We start from the raw sequence: 6,039 nt of genomic DNA on the forward strand, positions 1-6,039 counted from the left end.
TCCTTCCTAAAATGCAATAAACTTCCGTTTACAAAGACGTGAAACTCACCGAGTGGTCAGGGGTGTTCACTGATATGCTCACACAAAAATCGCTGCAAAAGATGCTTTCCAACAGCTGTTTTAGCATTCGTTGTTAACTTGTGGACCTATTTTTCCAAACGGCTCACACCCGTACATTCTTCCGCTTAGAGCTTGAATAATAGACACTCCAGCCCAGGTGGTGGCGCTAATCCGCCATTGCCAATTGCAAGAATAGAAACAAAGTTCCCGGCGCGGAGTAATACGGTACCTCACAGCACAACTAATACAAGTCAACGGAGTTGGCAAAAACCACGATAAAACCTGTTGGAATGCGTATTTTGCAGCGATTTTTGTGTGAGCATATCAGTGAACACCCCTGACCACTCGGTGAGTTTCACGTCTTTGTAAACGAAAGTTTAATGCATTTTAGGAAGGATTGTTCCAGTGCACCATTAAACCCATTGTAGAGGTCTGAGCTGAAACACAAACACGCGAAAAATCTCAGGGCAGCCGCAAATGTCGAAATTTCAGTCAAAACCGTTCTATTTCATCATAAACAATCTGAAAACAGGGCTTTAAGTCTAAAATACCGAACTTGTCCTTTAAAACGAAACGTGTGTATGTTTATATTTAAATGTCCAAACAGTCCAGTTTCAAAACATATGAGGATACGCTGATAAATGATGGAAAACGTTGTTTTCTAAGTACATAGCTCATTACTGCGTTGATCACTTCCATAACAGTTTGTCTGTTCTGAATGTGCTCCTGCTCAGCTCACTCAAATACATTTATTTTTTTGGTACAGTGATTTTTTTATTCAAAGATCAGTGTTTCCCCTAGGTTTCCATCTTTTGGGGGATGACAGCAAAGCCACTGGTGTGTTTCAATGACATTGGACTTCTGACAGGATTTGATAAGTTTCAGCTTTAAATCTGTGCCAGAGGTTGACCCAAAATATTTTAAAAAGAGCGTCTTAAATGATGCAAGTCTATGAGTTTGACACCCTATATCCATTTGTTGCACATGTCATTATGCACAATTGATCAAACTTTGAAGGAAGTTAAAAGAATCAACCTCCTTGAATAATTCTAGGCATAAGATGCTACCCCAAAAGACTTAATTATCAAGAAAAGGTACAGCACACAGTACTGCATCAGCAACATGTCTTAAAAATTAGCAATATAGATGCTGGTCAGCAGCTAGTAAAACAATCATATATGATTTGTGTAATCAAAATACATTATTTTACTAAACTATACACTGAGTTATATCCAGTGTTATCCAGTTAACATACTGTAATTAGATGAGTGACATACGTACTTTAGTTTCTATTAAGTTTTCTCAATGTGGGCACCATTCTTACCTCTCTCACACACACAAAGTCAAAAGATCCTGCGTGCGTGTTCTTGAAGCTGCTCTGAGTTTTTTCGCTTGAGCTGCATATTTTCAACTTGCGCGAAGACGTGTTCAAAGGGAAAGGCGCCGCCCGATTCGCGTCATTCGCAAATTCAGAAATATGACAGGATACAATGTTACTGTTACACAGAGTTACTACAAAACACGTGCGCGGCGCGAGCATATATAGCATGAGAGAGGGAGAGAATGCGCGCGTGTGTGTGGGAAAGTCATGATAAACTCGATCAGTCGTCTTCTCTGTCAGTAACATCCGTGACTGTTGATGTTTATGCAAAAAAATAAAGTATACGGAGGTGGACTTTGAAAACACCGTCACCAGTTATGGGAGAGAGAGGCGCGCGCTGCACAGAGAGAGAGCATGCGCAGTAAATTAAGCCGAACAGTAAAATATAAATGTGCGCACTCAATTGGATAATTGTAAACGCGCAAACACATACAGAATCGTGCCATCGTGGAAATAAGATAAATAACATATTACTTGAGGGCTGTTTAGTTTGTTTAATAAAATAACAATTTGTTCCCTGGCACTTCAAAGAAAATCAAATCAAATTTACTTGACCTTCAAGGGGGGCGGGTCGAGCCGTAAGGAGGGCGGGGCGCCCCCCTTATATAATGGTAGGGGAAACACTGAAGATCATTTTACATTTACCTCCTGCCATAAATGTAAGTCATTGCGGGATCCGGCTTCCCGCATGCACGATTATGCCGTCTGAATGCAGAGAGATTAACCACATCTCCTGCCATGACTGTATGCAGCTGGGAGAGAACTGGTCTGCTGCGCGAGGACTACCCCGCCTGTGAGTGCTTTGGGATGGGGGTGGAGCCTTCGGAAGCGGTGGCAGCTGCTCGTTGAGAAGAGTAAACGACACGCACTTTCACGTCAAAGTCTCCAAAAGTCTCCAACAATGCCAGAAAAAGTCGCTAGATTTGTCGCTAGTCGCTTTTTAAAAAATAAGTCGCCAAGGGGGTCTGGAAAGTAGCTAAATCTAGCGACAAAGTCGCCAAGTTGGCAACACTGGAGACAAGGCAATGGTCTGAAACTGCATCGCTCTGAGGTGATATCTCGATTTCATTAATATTGAGCCCGAGTGACAGAATTAAGTCTAATGTGTGCCTACGAGTATGCGTGGGTATTTTACAGGTATTTGCATGCAAACCATGCAATCCACCTTTTTTACGCTAAATGTCTTGGTTGGGAACTGTGTGTCCACATGTACAGCAATGTTCACATTCAAAAGCATTTCAGTAAAAAGCAGTTTTTCCCCTTACTCTTGACTACAGTAGGTAAAGTAGAAACACAATATGATAGAACAGAAAAAGTTTTACAGTATTGATCTTGATAATTTTTGAGGAGCTTTCCTCTTCCCCCAGAGGGTGGAAGACGTTGCATTCTGTAGAGGGACACATTTTTTTACAAACGGTATGCATTACTGCATGACCTTATTGACATGTCAAGTGAGAATAGAAACAATCCATGTAAAATGCAATACTTACCTGTTGGTTTGTTGAAAGATGCGTATAATGGAGGCAACCTCCTAAAATTGGGCTGCACTCTTTCACTAGCCTCTCTTACTGAAATCAGTGAATTTCATCACTTACTACTGTTTTTGCAGCCCTTGGAATGCCACCACCATGCATTCTTACACCTCTACATTGCCCTCTCCTTGGGCCTGCTCTTCTCCCTGGCCCTGCTCCTCTCACTGCTCCTGCACCTATCACTGCACCTGCATCTCTCACTGCACCTGCATCTCTCACTGCACCCCTCACTACTCCTGCACCTCTCACTGCATCTCTCACTGTCTTGCACCTCTCACTGCATCTCTCCTTGGGCCTGCTCTTCTTTCTGGCCCTGCTCCTCTCACTGCTCCTGCACCTCTCACTGCACCTGCATCTCTCACTGCACCTCTCACTGTCTTGCACCTCTCACTGCATCTCTCACTGGGCCTGCTCTTCTCCCTAGCCATGCTCCTCTCACTGCGCCTCTCACTGCTCCTGCATTTCTCACTGCACCTCTCACTGGGCCTGCTCTTCTCCATGTGCCCCTTGCTTCCTCGTCCAGACATTACAGTGTTTGTCTGTTTCTGTTTTCAAAAACATCACTCCTCAAAGTCCTCCTTTTACTTTATAAGTATCAATGTAAAAGAAAAAATAACCTAAGCCAGACTGGAATCAGCTGTGGTTGGCCCAATTTACCCAATATAAAGGTTTTTATACTGTATCTATGGTTTGGAATATTGTTTTTGCTATTGTTGGATGTTGTGTGTAAGCATTTGTAAATACAACAAAAACAATCCATAATTTTGGTGGGAGGTATAGCTTGTCTGTTAAAGAAATGTAAGCATTGTGGAAATGAGTTTACTGACTGCATATTGTTTGAAAACGACATGAAATGAATGAATTGTATGGCCACAAAAGACCTATGCTGTGCTAATTGTGTTTAGAGTTTTGAAAATGTGACAACTGATTGGACAAATGCTTGTTAGCGACTGAAAAAAACTAATGCTCAGTAGTACACATATATGGTTCTTTAATGCAGTGGTTATCAAACCTTTTTTTTGCGGCCTCCCTTGTGTACAGTGGATTCCTTCACGACCCCCCAAAGAAAATGTATGACATAAACATTCTAAAACTTAAAATTTGAATTAAACAAAACATATTAAATTATACAATGTATTGCTTTTGTTTAGTTGCCTTTTTTATGAAGTTTTGATTACACAGAATTTATAATAAAGTAATGTATTTCATAAAATATTATAAAACTGGGGCCCCTGGCACCATCTCACGGTCCCCAGTTTGAGAACCACTGCTTTAATGTATTTGTTTGCATTGTACTTAAATGCGTTAATTTTTAATGGGCATATACCGTAACTGGTTGAAACAGATAGCCTAGTGCAGGGGTAGGCAACGTCGGCCCTGGAGTGCCGATGTCCTGCAGTGTTTAGCTCCAGGTCTAATCAAGCAGACCTGAACAAACTAATAAAGGTTTATAAAGTCACCTGAAACTACAGGTAGCCAAGGTTTTATAAGGGTTGGAGCTCAAATCTGCAGGACATCGGCACTCCAGGACTGACGTTGCCTACCCCTGGCCCTAGTGCATTCCAAATTTTTTAACATTAACATTTTAATATAACACTATAGTTATTATGGCCTTTAGAAACGTTTTTAGAGGAGATAGGGTAGTGCACAATAGACTTTTTTCCGTAATGACATTTTTTTCCCTTACATTACTTTTACTTTTATACTTTAATTAGTTTTGAAACCAGTACTTTTACACTTTTACTTGAGTAAAAAGCTTGAGTTGATACTTCAACTTCTACAAAAGTCTTTTTAAACCCTAGTATCTATACTTCTACTTGAGTAATGAATATGAATACTTTTGACACCACTGCATCCTGACATAGGGCAGTTGGAGACATGTTTTCAAAGTGTTGAAAACATGTCTCTTGTTTTTTTGAAACAGAAATTACATTCTCAAAACAACATGGACAAACATCCAAACCACTTGGCAATTGTTCACAACAGAATTGAATTTCTCATTAATTTCATTAAATTGCAAATGTCTAAGTACATGTCTCAATATCTCAGTACATCTTTGCAAATGATTAAGTACAGGTAGCCTTCATTTAGCACAATTTCCAAGTGAATAGATCTTGTTGATCTAAACTTAGTGGTTGATTCTCAGTCTAATGGTTGTTCACTCCAAAACGTGTCAGCGTAATTTCATTGTATAAGTCAGCACATGCATAATAGTCTGTTCAATTGTCAAAATTAGTCAAGAACATAATACGATGAATACCATACAGTATATGAATCCTTTGAACATTTGATAAATTTATTACAGCAATTGACAGTCAGGTGAAACTAGAACTTGACTAACGAAGGAGGAGTTTACGTTTTTGTAGAGAATAATGGCATTGGAAGTAAACGAAACCCCTCACATCCTCGTGTTTGTAGATGAAACTGGCTTCAACTTGGCCAAGGGCAGAATATGTGGCCGTTATATTATTGGCCACCGGCCACAGTGGATGTCCCAGGCCAGTGAGCATGCAATGTAACTATGTCTGCTGCCATATCTGATAATGTTGTGGCCAGTCACATTCCCAGTCTTGGCCTATACTATACACAGAAGCTCCTCATATTCTTGGACCGCCTTCATTTTGATTTGATCCCTCAAAATAAGAAAGGTCTCGTAGGGCCTCACCTACCACAATATGTCATTGTATGGGACAATGTCAATTTTCACTGTGGCCCTGTCATCAGGGCCTGGTTCACTACTCATCCAAGGATGGTCATGGTGTTCCTACCACCTTATTCTCCTTTTCTCATTCTTATTGAGGAGTTTTTCTCAGCTTGAAGGTGAAGATATATGAGCATCAGGCTCAAGATCAGAGGTCCCTGCTCCATGCAATGAACACTGTGTGTGAGGATATTACAGGAGATCATTGTAGGGGAGGGTTGTGACAAGCACGCTGTTTCTTCCCTCATTGCATCACAAGGGAGAATATGTGTAAATGAGAATCTGTAGCCAGATAGACAGCACTGTGTGGATGGCCAGGAGGGTGAGGATGGTGGCCAGGAGAGGAAGGATGAGTACAGAGACCC

This window comes from Paramisgurnus dabryanus, chromosome 12, assembly GCF_030506205.2.
Source record: "Paramisgurnus dabryanus chromosome 12, PD_genome_1.1, whole genome shotgun sequence".
Lineage (NCBI taxonomy): Eukaryota > Metazoa > Chordata > Actinopteri > Cypriniformes > Cobitidae > Paramisgurnus > Paramisgurnus dabryanus.